Source organism: Balaenoptera borealis, assembly GCF_965194805.1.
Source record: "Balaenoptera borealis genome assembly, chromosome: 14".
In the NCBI taxonomy this organism is placed as follows: domain Eukaryota; kingdom Metazoa; phylum Chordata; class Mammalia; order Artiodactyla; family Balaenopteridae; genus Balaenoptera; species Balaenoptera borealis.
Window position 1 is genome coordinate 13,783,467 of NC_138875.1, and position 24,982 is coordinate 13,808,448.

Sequence of the window (24,982 nt, forward strand, 5' to 3'; positions counted from 1 at the left end):
TCCCTTTTCTAAAGGTCTTCCTTCATGTGATTTTTCCAGAGTCTTCAGATTTCCATACTGGTTTGCCTGGAGCAATTTATCAATATCAATACCCTCGCTTCCTTTCCTTCCATGGAAGCAGACACATTATTGATTATTTTCCTTAAACAGAAAACTATGGTAGAAAAATTTTAGAAAGATCTACAAGAAAGTAATATGCTGGTGACTTCAACTGATACTTTAGGTAGGAAATGTAAACGGACAAGAAATAGTTAAGCTGTAAAAGAATATAAACAAAAAAAATCACAGCTCACTGGTTTCTGTGGATGGAAAGAAGTGGTGGAAAAGGGAGAGTAATGATGTGGCAATGCAAGAAGTAAACATAGGCTAAAGGTCTTGGACTAAGCAGGAGAGAAACTTTAATGTGGCCTAGAGCCTAAATGAACTCTTCCTAACCTTGGTTTCTTCTCTACGATCAATGAGTTTATGCAAAATTGCAAACAGCCAGTGAGAGTTTTTGGAGACTTTGATCCTTGATATGCAATCTAAAGATTGAAAGATTATCTTTTCTCTCTAATTAAATCTCCTCTAACCTTATATTGCGTGCTTGCAAGGTGAGTAGGTAAGATCTAACCTGCTGGGTGAAGTAGATTCCCAGGAAGACTGGGAGAGGTCACGTCCTCCCAAGGGGAAACCTCTCTGGTTGTGATTCGCATCAGGAGTTACTGAAACAACAGCTACCTCTTTATATAGGTGAGGGGAGACAGATAGTGAAACACGTCCAGAGCATTTTTTCCTGAGAAACTGATGTTGATGTGAGTAGCCCTAAGAACAATTTCAATCTACTAGGTTAACAGGAGGGTCCACAATTAAAAGCATAATCTGTTGTCAGTATTACATCAGTACCGCAAAGTAGGCAATTGTAGGCACAAAATCATACTATGACCAGAGCCCTATGTAACACATGGGTCTAAGCATTTACATGAGATATTTTTTCTTGGTGATGATGTACGCAAGCTTCCAAGGGTTCTTCACTTTCTCCTCTCTTTTCTTCCTTTTGGTCTTAAGAACATTATCTCTGAATAGTTCTATGACATTAGGGACCTTGAAGATATTTTGTGCAACCAGATCACTTTGAGGAAATGGATGCCTCAGAGGGTTAAGTCACCCCCTCAAGGTCATGCAGCTATTTAGCAGCACAGAAACACTTCTGCCTCTCTTATGCCGAGTAGAGTACTTTATATCCCGTAGAGCAATCCTTCTTGACTTTGATTTGCTTTCCTTTCGCGCTTGCTGCAGTCTGTATGCTGCAAAGTGGAAGTGAAAAAGAACCATTCTCTTACATGAAATATTTCTTCCTTTCGGGGAAAGATGGAGAGAGCCTGGAGCAGTAGATGAAGTGGTCCCTCCCACAGTGGGGTGATTGGAGGGGCCCCAGAATTGCCATGTGTATTAGTTTCCTACGGCTCCGTAACAAATTGCCACCAAGCTGGTGCCTTGAAATGACTGAGATTTATTGTCTCACAGTTCAGGAAGCTAGAAGTCTGAAATCAAAGTGTCTGAAAGTTCTAGGGAAGAATCCTTCCTTGCCTCTTCCTAGCTTCTGGTGGCTGCCAGCAATCCTTGGAGTTCCCTGGTTTGTAGCTGCATCGTTCCAACCTCTGCTTCCATGGCACATGGCGTTCTCCCTGTGTGTCTCTGTGTGTACTTTTCTGTCTCTTACAAGGACACTTGCATTGAATTTAGGGCCCACTCAAATCCAGTATGATCTCATTCCAATCCCTACCTTGACTACATCTGCAAAGACCCTATTTCCAAATTAGATTACATTCTGAGGTTTTGGGTGGACATGAATTTTGGAGGGACACTATTCAATCCACTACCTCATTTATTCTGAAATAACAGCTAATAGCTATCTACTAAATCGGAGGCATTATATCAAAGTGAGGAAATAATTTTTTTCTGTTTATGGAACCTTGTGATGGTCCGTTGCAAACCTGAAATCCTGAAGTTAAAACTCCCTAGCAAAAGGCTAGAAGATAATATTAAGCACTCAATAAAGTTTTAAGAGAATAATATATTTTTAGTGTGTTTTCTGTGCTGGGCATTGCATTCAGTGATTTACTTGGACCATTTCATCGAATCCTTTCCAAATCCCCAGGAGGCTTGTACCATCCTGGTCCCCACTCTACAGGTTAGGAAACTGAGGTTCAGCAAGCCTGAGAGTGCTGGCCAGTCTTACACTGCTGAGCTCTTAGCCTCTATATTGGCTGCAGGACTCCTCACTTGTGTGTGTCTCCCTGTAACCTATAGAGAAGTGGACCTGTGACTACTGGATGTTAAAAATTATCAGCAGTAGGGATTCCAGATCTGATGGGGCTGATGACTTGGGATGGGGATGTTACGGTAATAACTGATCTTTGGAAGCAGACTGCTTGAGTTCAAATCCCTGATCAACCACTTAATAGCTCTGTGGTAGTTTCTTCTTGCTACTGTAACAAATTACAGAAACTTAGTGGCTTAAACAACACTAGTTTATCTTACAGTTCTGGAGTTCTGGCAAATTGGGACCTGGGAAAACAAAGGGCTTTACAACTCGACTGAGACCATTTCCTCTTGTGCCTAAAAGCATTCTGAAGATTTTATGAAAAGGTAAGCGAAGCATCTGAGCCGAGAGACTCCTTCTTGGAGTAAAGGTTGGGAACAACTGAATGCAGGCAAAATCAAAGGACACGGTGAGGCCTCCAAGTAATGTTCCAGATTGAAGTTTTACCTTTGAGAATATTGGAAGCCTGAGAGCATTGAGTCCCTGACTTCTGTAACTGGAGCAGAAATAGGTTCTGGGTGCATGGGCTCCATTGATCCAAACAGCTCACAGTAGAACAGCACCCACTGGCTAATTTATTCAGATACAGAAACTGACTCAGAACTAAGAGGACCTGCCCACCCCAAAACCCCCTCCCACCATTGCCATCACCCCGGGTGAGTTCCATTTATCTGTAAGTGACATGCCTAGTGTGATTTATGCAGGAGAAACTTCAGTCCCAAAGTCTCACCTGATTCTCCATCTCCTCGCTATGTGCTCCTTTGGGTTAAGTCTTCCGGCCTCCAGGGGAGCCGTGCTAAACAGCAAATGCCCTTGACAGGGTAACACTATTGAGCTCTAGGGGAAACTTTAAAGATCACTTCTTTCAGTATCATCATTTTACTGAGGAGGAAACTGAAGAACTTGAGGATTTAGGGCCAACTACAAGATTACAGGAGTCAATCACCATATAAAACCACCCTGCACTTCTGACTCCAGCTGCAAATTCAGGGGGTTCCCAATTCACCCTCAGATTCGATAATTTGCTAGAGAGACTCAGAACTCACTGAGAGCTATTATAGTCATGGTTATGGCTTATTACAGAGAAAGGATACAGATAAGATACAAGAGTTAATGGAAGAGACACTCAGGGCAGAGCCTAGGAGGGTTTCACATGCAAAGTGTCTGTTGTTCTCTTTCCATGGAGTTAGGACCACATCAGTCCTAAGCACAGTTTTCAGTCTCCAGCCCCCTCTGGGCCTGCCCCAAAGCTCCCACCCTAAATCACATCATTGGTCTTTCTGGGATGGCCAGTCCTCACTTAAACAAAAACACTCCTATAGGGATTACCTCCTAGAAGCCAAGGCCAAAGTCCAGACCTCTTTGGGGGCAAGGTTAAATTCTACACTACATTATTCCAAGGAGTTAAATGCCTCAATCAAAGTCACATGGCTTAACCAAAATATTTAAATTATTAAAACTCAGTAAATCTTCATAGTCTTTAATGATCAGTACAGGAGCAATATAGCATAGTGGTTAAGAGTTTGGATTCTGGAATTAGACTCTTGGGTCAGGCTACAGCTCTGCATTTACTGCTGCGTGACCTTGGGCAAGTTCCCACCCTCTTTGTCCCTCAGTTTCCTCATTTATAAAATGGGGATAACAATAAAACCTAACATAGAATCAATACATGCAAAACACTTAAAACAGTATGTAGCACATAGTAAGTCCTTGACTATTTTAGTCTTTAATGTTATTAAGCAGAAAAAATATGCAAATAAATCAGAAAGTAAGATTTATCCATAATCATATTGTCCTCCCACCTAACTGATAGGTATCTATCTGGGTCTCTGTATTTCCAAACCTTTTCTATTCATAAACAACAATAAACAAATTATATTACATAGTCTACAAGTTCACTTTTAACTAAGATTTTAATCAACGTATTACTTTTAAATCAATGAGAATTTTTGAAATTATGTAATTCTTGAATGAATGTGGAAAAGATAAGCAACAAAATGACTACGTTTTTTGGTTGCACAAGCATGTAAATCGTGAGCAGTTGAAAGCCACCTGGGTTAGAGAAGCCAACAAATTCCTTTTGATTTGTGTAAAGTCATAATACCAAATGTTTGCCCCACACACAGTCCTGTTCCAGCTCTCCAATTCTTTCATCACATAGGAGAATAGTATTTGTCAGGAAATGTTGCTTTCTGAATGTCGAGGAAGAAAAATAACCTTGTGGAAATTTCTGCTCACCTCAGTGGCAAATTTCCAGTTTTCCGGTTGTGAAGCTGCAAAATATTGTTTTTAGCTGTTATGACTAGAACTGAAAAAGGGTATGTAAAAAAAAGAGAGAGAGAGACAATTAATGTTTAATCAAGGGGAAATGTGATCAAGTTCATGCCATGTACTAGGCACTGGACTGGTCAATTGGAGGGAAACAAAGTCAAAGAAGGCATCTTGTTAGGTGGCGTGGGTCCCCCAGCCTAGCAGGACACAAATGCACGGGGCAGGACAAATGACATGCTAAGCAGGGGCTCAACCCCAGGATTCGGGGCTGTGATAGGAGCAGCATTTCATTCTGACTGGGCTACATAAAAGTGAAGACACTTGGGTTCTGCCTTTGAAGATTTCTGGGGGCACCCTGGTGGGAGAGGGCACCCGCTCGATTAAGATGAAAGCATGATACCGCAGGCATCTCCAAGATCAGTTATGCAAGAAAGCACTGCTGAATCAAGGCTGGCGAGACACGTGGTCGCCCTCTGTGGCAAGTGACCCAGTCATAGGAGTTTTCCTTCTCACCCATAAGAGAGAAATTAATGTGTACCTTTGGCGGGGAGGCGGGTAGAAGCATCCTGAAATATACTCTGACAAAAAGGACTCTTTCCTCTCCGTCCATTTCCGATAGAGAGCTGATTGGTTAAACGAATGATATCAGGAGTTTATAGAAGTACTTCTTACCTTTCAACAGACTTTGGGGTCATCAGCATGATTTGTACTCAGAGCAGCCTTGTGGGAAAATTACGGTGGGTGACGTTAAACCCAGTGAGGACAGGGAGGCCCAGAGTCCTGACTGTGTGTATCGCCCTCCTAGTGTTCTTTGTACTTCATCTCGTAAGCACGCAGCTTTCTGGCTTTCTTTTTTCTTTCTTTTTTCTTTTTTTAATGGGCAGGAGTCCAAATCGCAAAGCACACTGCCACCATTTACATTTTAAGAGGCTTAAGTTTTTAATTTTCTTCTCCATTTCACTGGAACATTTTAGAAAGTTGCACTGCTTTTTATTGCATTGAATTCTGAACATATCCTACCACTTTGATCCTAACCCCTACAGAGCCTGGGCAGGGCTTGACTTTCAGGGAATGGGTAAAGGTAATGGGAGTACAGCAGGTTAAGAATGTTCCAGCAAGCAAAAGTGGGTAAAAGACTCCTGCCTCGTGGTTAAGAATCTGCTTGCCAATGCAGGGGACACGGGTTCAAGCCCTGGTCCGGGAAGATCCCACATGCCGTGGAGCAACTAAGCCCATGCGCCACAGCTACTGAGCCTGCGCTCTAGAGCCCGCGAGCCACAACTACTGAAGCCCGCGTGCCTAGAGCCCGTGCTCCAGAACCAGAGAAGCCACCGCAATGAGAAGCCTGTGCACTGCAATGAGAAGCCTGTACACCGCAATGAAGAGTATCCCCCGCTCGCTGCAACTAGAGAAAGCCCGCACGCAGCAATGAAGACCCAACGCAGCCAAAAATAAATAAATAAATAAATAAATTTAAGGAAAAAAAGACTCCTGCCTCATGACATCCCATTATGTGAAGGAGACAGCAGACGATGGATTTGGATTACTGGTTTCCAACAGCCCAAGTGCTCATAGTCTACCTAACACGCCCTCTGCAGATTAAGATACTTTCTCCCTTCTGTCCCCCAAAGCATCATCAAAGGGCAGCCCCCTCCCTTGCTGGACAGCTGAATTGCATTCGGCTGTGGTCACTGCATTCCCTGACTGACACTGATGGTTTCTATCTGCTGAATTGCCATCTGAGTGTCGTCCTCATTAGATTTCAGTAGGAACAGTTAGTGGCGCCATTCAACTTTCCTAACTTATTTTGGTTTCCCCCTTAAGCAACTGCTTAATTGGCTTACTTCCCCTGAGACCAAACATTTTCCTGTGGTGGGAGCAGAGAAAATTAATAGCTTCTGGAATATAGAACAATTGGGCCAGGATGTTGGAAGAGAATCTCCCTTTGCTAAGGTTCTTCTTGGAAGGGAATCTTTGTTTATCACCTTTAGTGGGCCTGAGTCCTGCATCCTAAACATGGCCTGAAGTTACCTCTGCTGATGTCCAAGTCGATCAATTAAAGAGGTGAAAAGCAAATGAGCAACAAAACCAACCTTTAACGAAAGTGAGATCTAGGGTGCTAGGTGAGTGCTCACAAGTTCAAGCAAAAATAGCCTATTGTTCTTGAGAAAGCCCAGAAAACACACAAATCAACACTGTGTAGCTACTTCTCAGTAGCAATTTCTTTGTCCCTGTCATCAAATCACCTGCTCTTTTGAGTTTACAAACATGAGGAATGTGCACAAAAGGGATTTTCACCCGTGAATTGTGATGGCATTTCTCTGTTTAAGTCTATGTTGTGAGTAGTATACCAAACAGTTAAAGTCTGCAGAATTTCTATTTTAAATAAAATCCTTGGCTTTGGGTTTTCCTGCACCAGTTGACAACTTGTTAAATATTGTCTCCTCTGCCAGGAAAATCATTATCTCGGTGGTTAAGGCTCAGAACTGCTCATCCCAGCCTCTTCTTTTCTCCTTTTCAAGTCAACCATGCACATTAATTTATTCAAATGTTCAACATGTATTTAGCGACTCTCTCTATGTCATTTGAGAACCTGAGAAAGTCCAGGGTGACCGATAATAGCAAGCGGGAGTCACACAGCCATGCAAGGACTCGGGAGTACCCCTAACTGAAGTTAAAGCAGTGCAGTGCAGTGAGATGAGGTCAGGCTGAAAAGGATCATTCTAGCTATTGAATAAGAATCGATTTGAGGAAAAGGTGTTTGCCACAAAAATGGAGTGACAGAGGGAGGAGGGCGAGAGATTCAAGTTCCGTCTTGATGGGAGAATTGACAGGACCTGTTGATCGACTGAACGGGAATTGAGGAGAGGGAAGTAGAAAAATGACTCTTTTCCCTCTGATTTATGCCCTGATTGCTTAGTTAATTTCACTTTAGGTGACCTTTCTCCTCTGACTGTGTAACTTGTCTCATTCCCAGGCGGAAATGAGCTGGGCTAGTTCTTCCACTCTGCTCTAGAACATTGGGAGAGGCAGGTCAACTCCACAGATTTCTCTGGCAGAATAATTATCTGGAGGGTTTTTTTTTTTTTTAATTCAAGATATTATAAAAACAATAAAATAATTTGGAAGTGACCAAAGCCACACCCTGTAACATTGATTCTTTACAGGTTTTATATGATGAACTACTAGAAATATAAAATGAGTTTGGTTATAAATATCAATTCCTCTTCATGAAAGAATTGGCTTGAACTCTTTATTAGTTATCAACATGGAAAGGGTACTGGCTTGGAATTTGTTTCTCCTCCAGGTCTGGAGATATTTTTATGTTTGGTTGGTGGCACTGTATTGGCTTGCCCCAGGACATCTGGGGAGCAGTATACATTTCTCGGTTTTTGGCCTCTCAGGAGTGACTCTTCTCTTTGCTTGGGCAAAGAATGTCAAGTGCACTTTGAATAATGGGTGTTTGTCAATTGACTTTCACAGGAGGCTTTCTTTCTCTTCAAAATGCTTTTAAGATTTCATTGTATATTTTATTAGTAAATAATCATACTTTCTTTCTCTTCAGAATGCTTTTAAGATTTCATTGTATATTTTATTAGTAAATAATCATAATTAATAACAAATATAATAGGTACTATGTATCAAATACCAGGAAACTCTGCCTATGGGGGCATCATTGTCCTTCATCCAAAGTCATGGGGTAGGTGAGTGGCGGGGACAGAATCTGAACCCGAGTGGAGCTGGTTTCAAAGCCCTAGCTCTTTTTTTTTGTTTGTTTCTTTAATTTACTTTTTTTTTTTTTAATTATTTATTTATTTATTTATTTATTTTATTTTTGGCGGTGTTGGGTCTTTGTTTCTGTGCGAGGGCTTTCTCTAGTTGTGGCAAGCAGGGGCCACTCTTCATCGCGGTGCGCGGGCCTCTCACTATCGCGGCCTCTCTTGTTGCGGAGCACAGGCTCCAGACGCGCAGGCTCAATAGTTGTGGCTCACGGGCCCAGTTGCTCCGCGGCATGTGGGATCCTCCCAGACCAGGGTTCGAACCCGTGACCCCTGCATTGGCAGGCAGATTCTCAACCACTGCGCCACCAGGGAAGCCCTTTAATTTACTTTTTATTAAAGTAGAGGTGAATTACAATGTTGTGTTAATTACTGCTGTATGGCAAAGTGACTCACTTATACATATATATACATTCTTTTTCATATTCTTTTCCATTATTGTTTCTCACAGGATATTGACTACAGTTCCCCGTGCTATACAGTAGGACCTTGTGTTTATCCATTCTATATATACCAGTTTGCATCTGCTAATCCCAAATTCCCACTCCCACCCTCTCCCACCTCCCTCCCCCGTGGCAATCACCAGTCTATTCTCTATGACCCTGATTTTGTTTCTGTTTCATAGATAGGTTCATTTGTTCATTTGTCATATTTTAGATTCCACATATAAGTGATATCATACAGTATTTGTCTTTCTTTTTCTGACTTACTTCACTTAGTATGATAATCTCTGGTGGCATCCATGTTGCTGCAAATGGCATTATCTCGTTCTTCTTTTATAAAACCCTAGCTCTTGGCCATTGCCTCAGTGGCTGAGGGAGGCTTCCGGTAACCTGAGTTCTCTGGGCTGAAGTTTTCTGTGGTGGCCATTCTCCGCTGTGATCTGTGATCACCATGAGCTTTGGCAAGCGGAGCGACATTTTAAACCACCTAAGGAGGCGACAGCTACTTCCTCCTTGGCACCTCAACTGAATTTAATCTCTTCTGGGTCTAACATCCTATATATTACTACACATCCTCTTTGATTTTATTTTTCTTTTAAGTCTTCCTCAGTTACATTAAAAAAGAAATCCTCTTTTCCCCACTTTGTCTTACTCATTCCTTCTCCAAGCCGAAAAGGAGAATTGAGGCATCATGGCTGATAAAAGAGTCAGTGATGCAGTTTTATAAAAAAAAAAATGTCTGTTCTAGACTTCTTTCTGCCATATTGCTGATTGTTTTCTAGTTTCTAGTTTATGGATATTATCTTAGATAAACCATTAACTGCTTCTTCACGTCAAAGCACAGTGGCTGGTACAAAGTAGATACATGATCTACATTAATTGGTGTAGGTTGAATCTAAGTAAGAAGGGTTAAGCATTCATTCACTCAATAAACGTGTATTGAAGGCCCTCTTTGTGCCGCACATTGTACCAGGGGCTGGGATGCAAAGATAATGCTGAGATTTAGAACATCCAGGGTCATCTGACTTGGATTCAAATCTTGTTCTGCTCCACTCTAATTGTGAAACTTGGAAAATTACTTTGTCTCCCCAAGCTTCAGATTTTTCACGCAACAATTAGGGCTAATCACAGGACTGTTAGGAGGATTGAATGAGGGTGCATATAAAGCCCTTAGCACAGTCCTGGAACATTGCAGGCCCTCATACGTGTTTCCTCGTAGTATCATGGAATCGAAGATCAAGGGGAGATTAATTACACCGCCAATGTAATTTATTTCAACAAGCACGTATTCACATGCACACTTACACATCCGTGCGTAGGGTATAGTGATTTTTAACGTTGGGGAGAAGAAGGGTGAATGTATCTAAAATTATATTTAAAAAACTAAACAATACATCTTCCCTATAACACAGACTGTGGGAAGTAAAACTCAGCAATGTTTCTGCTTTTGCAGATATGCAGAAGAGAGCAAGGATTTCCAGAGTGGAAGCAGGAGAGGGTAGCAGGCAGTATAAGACAATATTTGGAGATTAAAATTTCAGTTTGTCAGAAGGGAATAAGCGAACTTGAACCAAAGGCTCTGGATGTCCCTTGATGTTTCCATAATATATGAATTTATAAAACAAGGACAGATTTCAGTTTTGGTATAAATTTAGACAGTGCTGCAGCCCAACGTTAACTGGATTTTCCTAGTGAAGACAGACATGGCCCAGTGATGCGTGGACAGAGGTGCAGTCTGGATGGGGCTAGGCTTGGGATCCGGCCACCGTGGGAGCTTTGCTGCTTGGTGGTAGCCCTACAGCTGGTGTTGGGGTGAGGTTTGTGTGGAGTCCAGAGCAGAGTATCTGGAGGATACAAAAAGCATGGGCCAGAGTCCTGAGCACTCAGCATGGGGTGAGTAGGAGGGCCTGACCCCAGAGATCAGGATGTTCCAACAGGCAGGCAGATCATGACAGCAGGGAATCCAGTGGAGGTGGTACTCAAAGTCCAGCAAAATTGGCAGCTGACAGAGAAGGGCATCTGCACAGAGCAAGATCCTAATCTTAGGGCTCAGAGAAGGGGAACAGCCAGAGCAAGGTAGGTCTTGTTTATAGACCTTGAACTCCAGTCTCTCTGAAACTCAGGTCTATGTGGCCACAGCACAAAACCTGTCAAGGCCACTTAGAAGGCCACAAACACCTCTATTTAAGAGCTTCCTAGACTGGAGGCGGGACAGGGCCTGTAGATAAGGGTCACCTGTCACTTGCTGGGAGAAATAGAGTGCTTCAGAGGCGGGGAAACAGCAGAATTCCTTCTAGAATCTGCACAATTTCTACTCTTATCTCATCTTCCTATTTTCTAGTTAGCTTTCATTAGTACTAGTACCCCATATTGCTTTACTTAGTAAAAAACAAAAAATCCAGTACATACTATTAAAACTACGTCCTGCGTCTCCTAACCGTATGATCCAAAATGTCCCGGGCAGATCCAAGCCTCAGTTGAACTTATTGCTTTCAATACACAGAAACCATAAAACCAACTCAATTTTTAAAAATAATTTTTACATGTCCTTTCCTATAAATTGACAAATTGAAGACAATCCTTTGCCCATTTTCCACTTTTTGGTTTGGAAAGCAGCCCCTGTTTTTAGGAGTCTTAAGAAAGAGCATTGTTGTTGGGTTGGGAAAGTGGTCACATGGGTGACATTTTTTCTAATGAAAAATCCAAATGTTAAACAGCCACCCTGGAAGTTCCTTCCAGGCAAGATCTATTTGGAATACACCATAGCATGATACACAGAACCTTCTGTAAAATGGTGTTCAATCAATGTCACACGTGGTTAAAGCAAGGAAGGCTCTTCAAACAATGCCTCCCCCAAAACTGGAGCCACTGAGCCAGAGAGAGATACTTTATCCTTGAAACCAAAACAAAACAGGACCACCCTGCCCAAGGCAGGGCCACTGGCCTTAGACATTTGGCTTTTCATGCTTGTCTAGTTGAAGTACCCCTCTTCCTCTGAACAGCGTGCCCTGTCGTGAGACTGGAGGCTCCCCTTCATATCTTCAAGTATTTGCCCAGCCACATCTCCACCAGAGGCAAGCGTCAGCTATTGAAATGTGACTGGGGACTTCCCTGGCGGTCAAGTGGTTAGGACTCCTCGCTTCCACTGCAGGGAGTACGGGTTCGATCCCTGCTGGGGAAACTAAGATCCCGCATGGCCCACAGCGTGGCCAAAAAAAGAACAAAAGAAAAAAAGGAAATGTGACCAAGTCAATGTACCACCTCTCTCCTCCCCTAACCCAGCTCCTCGGCACCTCCCCTCTGCCCATATTCCCTGCTCAGTGAATGTCATAACTGTCCCCCTAGGTGTCCAAGTCAGACATCCCAGAGTCACCCTACTTCAAGGACAAATTTGTGCTTCTGTAGAAAACTTTGCATTGTCTAGGGGACACCCTCTGAGTATTCTGATTCCTCGGGGACTATTGCACAATTCCGTAAATGGTGCATAACCACCAGAATGCAAAATAATTCTCAGTTCTAGATGGGCCCGTGGTGTCCTATCTCGTGGAGGTTCAGAATCCCCTCCCCCACTGCGGAAGAAGCTAGCTCTGCCTCCGTGTGTACATTCATTTCAATATTCCTCCTCCATAGATGTGTCTGTTTTTCAATTTCTCCCTTGAACCAGTTATGACATCTGCCTGGTTCCTTCTTTATGAGTGGAATAAAATCTTTAGCATGTGTTCATTTTATATCCTATGAGTCATGATTTTACCTTTTTTTTTAAAAAAAAACATCTTTTAGCACTGTCTTTTTCTCACTCGCCGCCTTTTCATCGTTCACTTTTTTCACTCCATTGTTTTCTTTCTAAATGTCTCTAGAATATGTCTCTTTCCTTGCAATCCCCCTGCTGCTACCCCAGTTCCGGGTTGCTGTCATTTTTCACAGTGATAACTGTAACAGCCTCCTAGTGGACACGTGTCTCCGACCTTGGGCCCCTCCCAACCGCCCCCCACATTCTATTCTACACAGTATAGCTCCTTAAACTAAAATCCCAATCCATTTATCCATCTCCTGCTTAAAACTCCTCAAAGGCTTTGCATCACCTTAGCTTACGGGTCATGTTAAGAAACTGGACCTTTGGGACTTCCCTGGTGGCACAGTGGTTAGGAATCCGCCTGCCAATGCAGGGGACACGGTTTTGAGCCCTGGTCTGGGAGGATCCCACACGCCGCGGAGCAACTAGGCCCGTGTGCCACAACTACTGAGCCTGCACTGTAGAGCCCAAGAGCCACAACTACTGAAGCCCGCACGCCTAGAGCCGCGCTCTGCAACAAGAAAAGCCACCACAATGAGAAGCCCACACACTGCAAGAATGAGTAGCCCCCACTCACCGCAACTAGAGAAAGCCCGCATGCAGCAACAAAGACCCAACACAGCCAAAAAAAAAAAAAAATTAAAAAAAAAAAAAAAAAGAAACCAGGCCTTTGAGGCACACTGTGAGCTGGCCCGACTCACATTTCTACCTCTCACACACTTTCCTTTTCAACCTGAAGGTCAATCACTATTACTTTTATTACCTTTTAATACCTGGCTGACTTCGGGTCTTCTCTCGTGCTCTTTCTTCTGCCTGCCTCTCTTCCCCATCTGCTTTCACCAGGCGAACTCCTAGGTACCCTTCATGTCTCAGCTTAGATGTGTAGCAGAAGAAAAAACCTTTTTCCCTCTATCCTCCTAGGTTCAATGTCTAGGGCCTGGGAATCAAACTGAAATAAGACAGATTAGAGGAAAACAATTTTAATTACATACGTTGCATGGAGTTTGATAGAGAAAATGGGGCTCAAGGGTCAGATGATTGGGGCTTATATACCACGTTAAGCTAAACAAAGGAAAGGGGATTTGGGGCTTCTGGGTTGGGGGGCAAGGTAGGGAGAGAGGAGAGGAGGAAATGAGGGGTAAAAAAGGATCTTCTTGTTATGCACATAAGAGTTGTCTCCTGAGTAGCTCTCCTCCTGGTACAGAGACATCTTTACAAATGGAAATTTACATTATGAATGTGAATTTCCTTTTCTAAAGGGGAAATTTATACCTTATTTTTAGGCAGCTGTGGGAGGTAAAGAGGTTTTCCTACATCTGCTGGCTCTCAGTTGCCTTTAGCTCAAAATAATCCATATGCCAAAGGGGCATGTTTTGGAGTGATGTATACTGCTGTCACTTTCTATGGAAAGACTTGTCCATTATGTGTCCTGTTCTTTCTCTACAGTAGAGTATATGACTTGGGGCCTGGGCACTGAGTGTGGCCCAGGAATGCAGTGGTAACTTTTTTCCTACCAGGCTTTTGTAATAGTTTTAAACTGTGGAGTTTGACGGCATCCAGAGATCGTCCTCCCCAATCTCTTCTTTTAAACAGAGCGGTTAATCTGCATCCTTGGAGCTCACAGTTGGTATTGCAGCTTGACTCTGAAAGTGTAACCATCATGACCTGAGTTCTAGAGTCTTGCTACTCAAAGTGTGGTCTGTGGGACCAGCAACATTGGCGTCCCCTGGAGCTCATTAGAAATGCAGAATTTCAGGCCCCACCTCGGACCTGCCGAGTCAGAATCTGCATTTTAATAAGATGCCCAGGTGATTCAGATTCATGTTAAAATTTAAGAAGCACTGTCTAAGGGTCCCACATTTACTAATTGAGAGACCTTGGACAAATTACTTAACCACACAGACACTTCAACTACAAAGTGGGTTTTCTACTTTATATGTACCTCATAGGACTGTTGTGAAGAGGAAGAGTCAATACACACGAAGAGCTTAGAATCATGGCATTTAGTAAGACACTGACAAATATTAGCTTTTGATAATATGACACCAGACCAAAGAGTAAGACAAGTCATTGGGATGTCAGACACCCATGCGAAGGGCCGGCTTGCAAATTGGTGCACTCTTGTGAGCCAAAGCTTGAAAATCCAGTTTGGAGATTTATTTCAAGGAGTTTATTAATGTTTGACTCTCTCACTTAGGAAAGATTCTTCTATTGGTGGTCATCTTCAAAGAGGGTTTGAAGACTAGAGCAGGAGCAGTTAAAAGACAGGGCCAGGTCATGTGACCTTTTTGAGAATTGTTCTATATGTAAATATATAATCTTCTGCTTCTTTTCTTGATTGCTGTCTGTAAAGTCCTCGTGGTGTCACCTGACTCTCTTTGCCTCTCTACCCTCTGTTTCCTCTCTCTTGCTTCTCTGTCTCTATTGCTCCCTATTTGGCCTCCATCCACCTTACCAGATAGTCCTTTATCCCACTGGGTCTTTTCCTGTGAACTGACTTAAAAGCCTTCCAACTGGGACAGGCCGGTGGCCACTGGCCGCAGCAACGGTGAGGAGAAGCCAGACCAGACCTGGGTGGTAGTTCCTGTGTCCTTACACTTTTGCTTTCACCAAACTATTTTGCAGGTTGGCTCTGAGGGTAGACTCAAGCTGACCTTGAATCCTGATAAAGCCACATTAACCTCTGTAGTTGCATGGAGTAGGGAGGGGTGAAACCCTATAATCTTCCACAAACAGCTATTGAACTTCCTGTGATGTCTGCCACTGAACTAGATCTGGGGTATAGAGAGGTGAATGTCCCAGATCATGACTTTGAAGAGCTTGCTCCGTGATCTGTGATGTTACGTGATGATCAAAAGACCTAGAACAGGTTATTTTAGGAAAAGTTTTATGCCATGAAATAGGATGTGAAAGCTGATAATCCCACCACTCCATCTGTTGGTATGTATCATTCTATTTTACTAAACTCATGTATGATTACTCTATCACCTATTTGTCTATTTGCCTAGCTTCATACATTTTGTTACATAAATGGAATTATTACATATGTATATCTTATTCTAAAACCTGATTCTCTCACTTAACAATATATTACAGGCAGTTTTCAGGTTATTATTCATAGCAACACTCCATTCTTTTTAAGGGGTACATGGTGTTGTTGAATAGAGGTACCAAAATTTAATTGATCATTCTCCTTGTATATATAATGGTATACATATGCAAGCATTAACGTAGAATAACTTTCTAGATTGGCTTTATTAGGTTACTAGGTATGCATACGTTAAAGTTTAAGAGGCAATGCAAAAATGCCTCCCCCAAAAATTCTGTATCAATTTACATGCCTACTGACAGTGTATAAAAGCTCTAGTCCCCGCCCCCCGCCCTCACTTAAGCCTTTGCTTATCAGTATGAAAAAAGGTGTTATATTTTAGATTTTTATTTCTTTGGTAGATTGAATATCTTCTCATGTATTCTTTTGCCATTTGTATTTTCTCTTTGAAGTCCCTGTACCTATCTCCCATCTTTCTTTCCTGTGTTTTTTTGGTCTTTTCTTAAGTGTGTACAAGGTCTTTGAATAGTATGGCTACTGACCTAATATGTTGTACATAATACAATATCTTTGCTCAGTCTATCTTTTATTTTTTAATTTGATTTTTTTGCCTCATTTTTGTTGTTGCCAGGCAGAATCCTTTTTAAAAATTATCATTATATATTCACATATGCACATTTTCCTTTATGGCTTCTGAATTTCATGTCTTGTTTGTGAAGGCTCCCTCTCCACCCCAAGATGATAAAACCTAATACAGAACCTTAAACTTCATATATATATATATATATATATAGAGAGAGAGAGAGAGAGAGAGAGAGAGAGAGAGAGAGGGAGAGAGAGATGATTCAGTTTGGTTCAGGAGTAATATTTTATTAAAAAAATACAACCACCGAATACCTTGAATTAACAGGCAATACATATTTGTAAAACTGTTAAATGATATCCTTTAAAAGGAGGTTTGTTTACCAGAACGTTTACCCTAGATTGAGTTCTCCAGGCATGCAATAGCTCTGTGAGTATTCTCAGTCATATCATTTGATCTTTTTCAAGAAAGAAAACTTTACAAAAAAATTCTTTTAAAGTCTTATTGTACAAAGGGTATATAGACGGAGTCTTCTTGATTGTTTTTTGGTGTGAGTTGATCTTCTTGGTACAGGATTCCGAGTCTGGTCATCTCCCCATACCACATCTAGGGCAGGGTTTTTCTAGAGGGTGTTTTGAAATATGTTGCTGGAATTCCAGGTGCTACATGTCCGGGGACGTGTAGAGGAGTTTAAGAGGCCTCTCCAGAAAGATACCGTGAGAAAGCAAGAGATGGCACCGTTTAGGGGAGTAAAAATTAATGATGGATGAAACGGGCTCATTTTAGAAGCCACATCCTGGACAGAATCACACTCTCAGCCCCTGCCTCTGCAGCCCTGGCCCTGCCCACAGCTGCCGAAGCCAACTTCTTCCAGTGGCCTTAGCCTTTCCATGCTGCGTCATCCAGCTTTGCTAACAAAAGTGTCTTTCTCAAGCAAGCACCTTTTAAAATATGTCATGGCCTTCCTCCATGGAAAGGCTCAAAGAAACCAAATTGGAAGGCAGTTTCAGAAGGCCTAACGCAGCCTGGTGCATGATTTCTCCATGGGGCCTCATGTGAGTGGGCGTGAGGCAAACTGCTGGTTTCATTGAAGGTGGTCACTGGGTGGCCCAAAGCACCTGTAAACCTGATCCAAAAATGGCTTGGGGATCTATCTGAGACTCACTCACTGATCTTAGCCATAGGTGGGCATCAAAGACTTTGAGGATAAAGGGTTCAAGGCAGTTAGGGAATCACAGAGATTCCTCAATATCTTCAGGCTGATCTTCCTCCAATCCAAGCCTGCTATCCCACTTCTGTTTAGGGGCAGCACTAAGCCTCTTCGGCCTAAAAATACCCCCGCTTCCTCTTTCCTTCTCATCTCTGTCCAGCTGGGTTGCCCTTCCCTTCTACTTGAAATTCTGCTCTCAAAGTGACCCCATGGGAGCCGGTGGGAGTGATAGAGGGAGAAAGGCAAAAAATGAAGGTGAATCTGGAGCAGAGGAACTTCTGCACATTATAGGAAGATGCAGGAGCCCCACTGAAAAATAGGCAAATAATATGGACAGGCAATTCACAGAGGGTATCAGTTTCCTACAGCTGTCATAACAAAATAACCCAAACTGGTGGCTTAGAATAACGGAAATTTATTGTCTCAAAGATGAGGAGGCTGGAAGTCTAAAATCAAGGTGTCAGCAGGGCCAGGATCTCTCGGATAGCCTAGAAGGATCCTTTCTGGACTCTTCCGGCTTCCGGTAGCCCCAGACATTCCTTGGCTTGTGGCAGTACAACTCCAGTCCTCATATGGTGTCCTTTTTATATTTCTTCACATAGTCTACCCTGTGTGCACATCTGTTTCCGTGTGCAAATTTCCTTTTTTCAGAAATGATACCAGTCATTTTGGATTAGAGCCCATTCTAATGACCTCATTTTAACTGGATTACATCTGCAAAGATCCTATTTCCAAATAAGGTCACATCCTGAGGCACTGGGGGTTAGGACCTCAACATGCATTTTCACGGGGGACACATTTAAGCCATTACACAGAAGAATTTCAAAAAGCTAATCAGTCTATGAAGAGATGAGTAAAATCATTAGCAATTAGAGAAATGCAAATCAAAGCAACACCTTTCTTGTATTAGACTTGCAAAAATTAGAAAGCTGGTAATGCCAAACGTTGGCTGGAATGTGAGGACAGAGAAACACTTGTGCTCTGCTGGTGGGAAGGAGTGCAAACTGGAGCTCCATTTCTGGAACAACCTGGCAGTACTTGGTTAAATTAAAAATGTCCCAGAAATTTGGCTTCTAGGAATATATCCTGGAGAGATTCTCACACAGCGCCATCGTGGGACAGGCCAGAGATGTTTATTGTAATCTTATTTTTGATGGCGGGGAATTATTTTTACATGTCTTTTTGTGTGCATGATAAAATGTACATAACTGAAATGTACCGTTTTGACCATTTTTTAAAAATAAATTTCTTTATTTATTTTTGGCTGCGTTGGGTCCTCGTTGCTGCATGAGGGCTTTCTCTAGTTGCAGCGAGGGGGGGGATACTCTTAGTTGCGGTGCGCGGGCTTCTCATTGCAGTGGCTTCTCTTGTTGTGCAGCATGGGCTCTAGGTGCATGGGCTTCAGTAGTTGTGGCTCGTGGGCCCTAGAGCACAGGCTCAGTAGTTGTGGTGCACGGGCTTAGTTGCTCCGTGGCATGTGGGATCTTCCCGGACCAGGGCTCGAACCCGTGTCCCCCGCATTGGCAGATAGATTCTTAACCACTGTGCCACCAGGGAAGCCCCATTTTAACCATTTTTAAGTGTACAGTTCAGTGACATCAAGATCATTCACATTGTTGTACAACTATCACCACCATCCACCTCCAGAACTTTTTCATCATCTCAAACTGAAATTCTGTACCCATTAAATAATAACTCTTCCTTCCCTGCTCCCTCCATTGCCTGGTAACCACTATTCTACTTTCTGTCTCTATGAGTTTGATTATTCTAGGTACCTCATATAAGTGGAATCACACATTATTTGTCCTTTTGTGTTTGGATTATTTCACTTAGAATAATGTTTTCAAGGTTCATCTATGTTGTAGTGTGGATCAGAATTTCATTCCTTTTTTGGGGAGGTTTAATATTTCACTGTGGGCATATAACACACTTGAAAAAAATCCATATTCATCTGTTGATGGACACTTAGGTTGTTTCCACCTTTTGGCTATTGCAAATAATGCTGCTATGAACATACGTGTTTAAGAATCTGCGTCCCTGCTTTCACTTTCTGGGTCTATACCTAGGAGTGGAGTTGTTTGATTATATGGCAATCCTATGTTTAACTTTTTGCTGAACCACCAAACTGTTTTCCTGTGCGGCTGCACCATTTTATGTCCCTACCAACAATGCAGGGGGTTTCCAATTTCTCCACATCCTTACCAACACTTGTTATTTTCTGTTTTTTGTTTGTTTTTTTGTTGTTGTTGTTTTGGCCATGTGCGGCTTGTGGGATCTTAGTTCCCCGATCAGGGATTGAACCCATGCCCCTTGTAGTGGAGGCCTAACCCCTGGACCGCCAGGGAATTCCATTTGTTTTTTTTGTTTTGTTTTTTTTTAAAACAACAGCTCCTGTTTATTTTTTAATTTTTATTTATTTATTTATTTATGGCTGTGTTGGGTCTTCGTTTCTGTGCGAGGGCTTTCTCTAGTTGCGGCAAGCGGGGGCCACTCTTCATCGCGGTGCGCAGGCCTCTCACTATCGCGGCCTCTCTTGTTGTGGAGCACAGGCTCCAGATGTGCAGGCTCAGCAATTGTGGCTCTCGGGCCTAGTCACTCTGCGGCATGTGGGATCTTCCCAGACCAGGGCTCGAACCCGTGTCCCCTGCATTGGCAGGCAGACTCTCAACCACTGCGCCACCAGGGAAGCCCCATTTGTTTTTTTTTTTGTTTGTTTTTTTGTTTTTTTATAAATTTATTTATTCATATTTGGCTGTGTTGGGTCTTCGTTTCTGTGCGAGGGCTTTCTCCAGTTGCGGCGAGCGGGGGCCTCTCTTCATCGCGGTGCGCGGGCCTCTCACTGTCGTGGCCTCTCCCGTTGCGGAGCACAGGCTCCAGACGCGCAAGCTCAGTAGTTGTGGCTCACGGGCTTGGTTGCTCCGCGGCATGTGGGATCTTCCCAGACCAGGGCTCGAACCCGTGTCCCCTGCATTGGCAGGCAGATTCTTAACCACTGCGCCACCAGGGAAGTCCCCATTTGTTTTTTAACAGTAGCCATCCTAATGACTGTGAGGTGGTATCCCGTTGTGATTTTGGTTTGCATTTCTCTAAGGAGTAACGATGTTGAGCATCTTTTCATGTGCCTCTGTATTTTTTTTTTTAATGAATTTCTTGTGTGTCTTTATTTTTTTCAAAATAAAAATCTCATATATATCATATAGAGGTCTGTCTATCTATCTACCTCTTCATATATCCATACATATGACACAATAATACCATTTTGCTAGACACATTCAAATAAAAAGATACAGATTAAACAGTTTAGAATGGTTGCCTATGAGGGGAAATGAATGGGATTTGGAGATAAAGAGAATAAATAAACAAAGCAACACAGGGCCATTGAGAGGACAAAGATGATAGTGTGCTATGAACTGAGGAGAATAATTAACTCAAACCTTTGCACATTAAATCAAAAAAAAAAAAAAAGGAAAGGCAGAGAAAACATGTTTTTAAGCCCACAGTACTTTCTGGTCCTGCCCTGTCCTCACCCTGCAGGGCTGGCTACCATCCAGAAGCTGGTCCATCTTCCTGAGCCCTCAGGCCTCCTCCCCTGCAACAAGGAAATCCAAACTGGGGAGCGGTGGAGGCGTGAGTCCTCTGGCTGATCAAAATTAGCCAGCGGGACCAAGCAGCCCCCTTGCTTTCTTCCCCTCCCCGCAGCCAGCTGCTGCTCTAGGGCCTCGCGCCCCCTCTTCAGGGCAGTGCGGGAATTCCTCTTCTCTGGCGCCCCTTCTGGCTGTCACATTCTCTGACACTGAAATTCACCATGCACTCTTTTTTTTTTTTTTCTTAATTAATTTTTATTGGAGTATAGTCGCTTTACAATGTTGTGTTCATTTCTGCTGTATAGCAAAGTGAATCAGTTATACATATACGTATATCCATTCTCTTTTAGATTTCCTTCCCATTTAGGTCACCACAGAGCACTGAGTAGAGCTCCCTGTGCTGTACGGTAGGTTCTCATTAGTTATCTGTTTTATACATCGTAGTGTACGTATGTCAGTCCCCAACTCCCAGTTCCTCATTCCTGTCCCCGGGCCAGCAAAACCCCTGGCCCTGCTGCAGTTTGTGCTGTGAGCTGCTGGCAGGCACCACCCTCATTTGCAGGCAGAAAGAGGAGACAGGTTGTTCTTGAACAGATGACCTCAGTTGGTCTAAAACCCACGAAGGAAATTAAAGGAAGTGAATTTTTCTTAGTAAGCTGCCACTTAGACAGCTTTGTGGTGTTCTCTGGCATTTCATCATTTCCAGTGCCAGTTGAGACCAGTTGGTGCAGAAAGAAGGGACTAATTAAAGGGTGTGGTCAATTTTTCAAAATCTCAGAGAAGGTTGAACGGAAGGTTGTAGGTTGTGGAGAGCAGAAAGGCTGGTTTGTTTTAACTCCATTTAAATACTTGGCTTCTTTTGAATAAATACCACGAGTGACACTTGCCAGAAATCAATAGCACGTATGTGTGAGTCTCAGCCCAAAGTGCTACGTTGGAAAGGCTGACAGTTCTAAGAGCAATTTCCCTCACCAGGCTGCGTGAGAGAAGACCGATCTCCATTATACTTTGCAGCAGGAACACTTACAATTCTGCTCCACTTAGGAAATAAGGGACTGGACATTTTTTTTTTTTTTTTTTTGGCCATGCAGCGTGCGGGATCTTAGGTCCTGACCGGGGATTGAACCCATGCCCCTTGCAGTGGAAGCGCAGAATCCTAACCACTGGACCGCCAGGGAATTCCCTGGACGTCTTTTAATTAAACAACTTGGATTGTGTTTGGGGGGACTATTGCCCGTGGAGGCAGCGCTGAGCAGAGGGTGGGGCAGAATACCTGCTCCCCTCCTGGGGGCCCTGCAGGGTGGTGGCCTCCACCTCATGGCTTGCAGAGTTTACCTCTTTGAACCTGCAAACCACTTGGCTCCAGACTCACCTCAGTGAAAGTCAATTTGCACTGGAGGAAATCTGGAGATCAGAGGCAGGCCTTCTGGAAAATTACAGGTGATAAATGCCCCTCGGGAGCGGGAGGTCGCCCCTTCTACTTTCTTAGCATCAGCACTCAGGTCCAGAATAACACACAAGCCACATTAGCTGCAGGGGAAAATAAATAAATTCAGGAATTCAAACTCCATTTCCCAAGTTACTTCAGAGAGCCTGTTTTCAATATATAAATCAGCACTGGTTGGTTTTATTGCCATTTCAGAAATTGCAAAAACAAAATGTAGGAAAAAAATGAAGAGATGTATCACTGGAAAGAAGAACTATGACATGTGTATTGCTTTAAACTAATCTCAGTTCAACAGTCTTTACTGCTACTAGAAAGCCTAACATGTACATATATAATAGTACATATAAGCAGGAATATAACCATTTGTTTACAGTGAATCCTACTTATGCTGGCACAAGAGGGGATGACCCAAGAACTGTATTGGCTGGAATTTGCACCTATTGGACCTCATAATTTTTAGGAAGTGCAAGAAATCATGCAGGCACAGTGGCCTTTGGAGAGACTTTCAACAGCTCTTCCCAAGTCAGTAGAGATGGCGTTTGCAACCTGGGTTGAGGTGCAAAGAACCGAGTAGGGCAGACTTCCAATCCACGTGCACATGCACGCACACACACACACCCTGTACATTGCTTGGCATGGCTGGCCTGGTGCTGGGTCCACCTCAGTAAAATCTCCCAGTGCTCTGCATGATTTTTCCGTGAAAATAGCACTGGGTATCACCAGGAAAAGGCCCAAAGCTGCTTAGTGGAATCAAAGACTCCGGGGTCATATGCTCTTCAAAACAGAGGTGCTGGAGGCTGTAATAGTAACTCCCTGAAGAGAAGGGAGGAAAGTCTGTGGTTTAATAGTTTGGGAGGGGCTGCATCCTTTGCGTCCCTCTAAGAAATGTTCCTTAACATTGAAGGAGAGCAGAATGTGCCAGCCCCTAAATGTGCCATTTCGGCATGTGGATTATTTTGAGCTGAAGTCCATCAAGACCCAGCAGGTTCAAGAAGAGTTGTTACCTCTCCCTTAACGACCTAAAAGGATGTAGATAAGGGGCCTGACCCAGAAATAACTTTTTATCTGAATGACCTATGGGTATGGCAGGGCAAACCTCTATTATCAAAATCTGTTCTTCTTATCCTCCAGGAAGTTATCTTCCTCCCCTTTGAAGCCCCAGCCCTTGTCCCATCCTGTAACTCAGGATGGCATATAAGCCTCCATGGCCCGGCTGCCTTTGGGTGTCATAATTTTATGAGAATCCCGTATGTACAAGATAAAAATTGGTTTTTCTCCTGTTAATGTGTCTTATGTCAATTGAATTATTAGACCAGCCAAAGAACCTAGAAGAAGAGAAGGAAAATCCCCCCGCACCCCGACAGCACAGCAACAGGTTTAACTTTGAGATGGTTTGTAAGATAGTCTTCCAGGAAATAGCAGTTTGCAAAATGCTGTTGAGGGGTCGGAGATGGGAGGATTTCCTTGGTCTGAGAAGGAGAAGGTAACCAATCCCTAAAATATGGCCAGGGGAGCTCCTGGAAAGAGCCCTGCTGACTCCTGCCATTTAGGTGGGGAAGCTGAACAGGGGAAAGCACGCTGTGTGGGGTTCCTAGGAGTCGGAATCAGGAGTGATGCCTTAGTAATGATCTTGAGAAATATGAATTGGCCATTTGAGACAAATAGGCACCTGGAGGAGCCCTAACCACCACGTTTTGTTCAGCCCTGATGGGGGGCTTCCCACAGGTTTGAGTCAGGAAGCTCTGTCAAGGCGAGGAGAGGCCACGTTTGAGCACTCATAGGGTGACCAACTCCTCCGTTTCGTCCGGGACTCTCCCAGTTTTAGCACTGGAGGAGGCCTCCCATCCTAGGACTTGCCTCTGTCCTGGGCAAACTTGCACCTTTAGTCACCTTTCTGTCTGGAAAAAGCAGAGCATTCAATTCAATCTCATTTTGAAAAGAAAGTAACTAGAGGTTGGCTACAGGGGCTGTGAAAGACTGCCTTTATCTTGGTAATTCCCTCTCTGCTTATTTTTGTTACCTCTTATCTGTTTCCTGGTAGTAAATGTCTTAGAAAGAAAATGGACTGTGGGCTTGCTCTGGGCTGGGTTGAGTGTGGTAGCTGGGACACCGGGGCTCACTCTGCAGCTGGCTCAGAAAAGAGGAAATCTCTAAGGCTAGAGTGGCCGATGGCAGCTTCGAGCGAGAAAGGAACCCAGGTTACATCCTGGGGCCGGTGAAAAGGCAGGACAGCGTGTTGTCGGAGCTAGTCGGAGCCCTAAGTGCCTGAAGGTGAGAGAGCCTTCCCTAGGGGTGCTCAGCTCAGCCCTCTTAGGTGGGCTCCAGCATCAGTGGGTCTTCTATATTTCCCCACATCAGACCTTCTTCCTCACTATGCACTTGGGTGGATTAATCCCACACTTTGCCTGATGTCAAGAAGGGAACAAGAACCTGGGCCAAAACATTAAAATTTGTCTTGAGTCCTTTTCACGCCACACTTCTTTTCCTTCTTTCCTTCCTCCCTCTCTTCTTTCTTTCT

The 24,982-nt window shown here is 43.4% G+C and overlaps 1 long non-coding RNA gene across 1 annotated transcript in view; it reads left to right on the forward strand.

The window, feature by feature from the left end:
• Positions 1-19,833: 19,833 nt before the first annotated feature.
• Positions 19,834-24,982, forward strand: part of LOC309610318 — a 382,265-nt gene continuing 377,116 nt past the window's right edge. Inside the window, exon 1 of the long non-coding RNA XR_014233847.1 lies at positions 19,834-19,971. This is a non-coding gene — a long non-coding RNA (uncharacterized lncRNA). The remainder of the gene's footprint in view (positions 19,972-24,982) is intronic.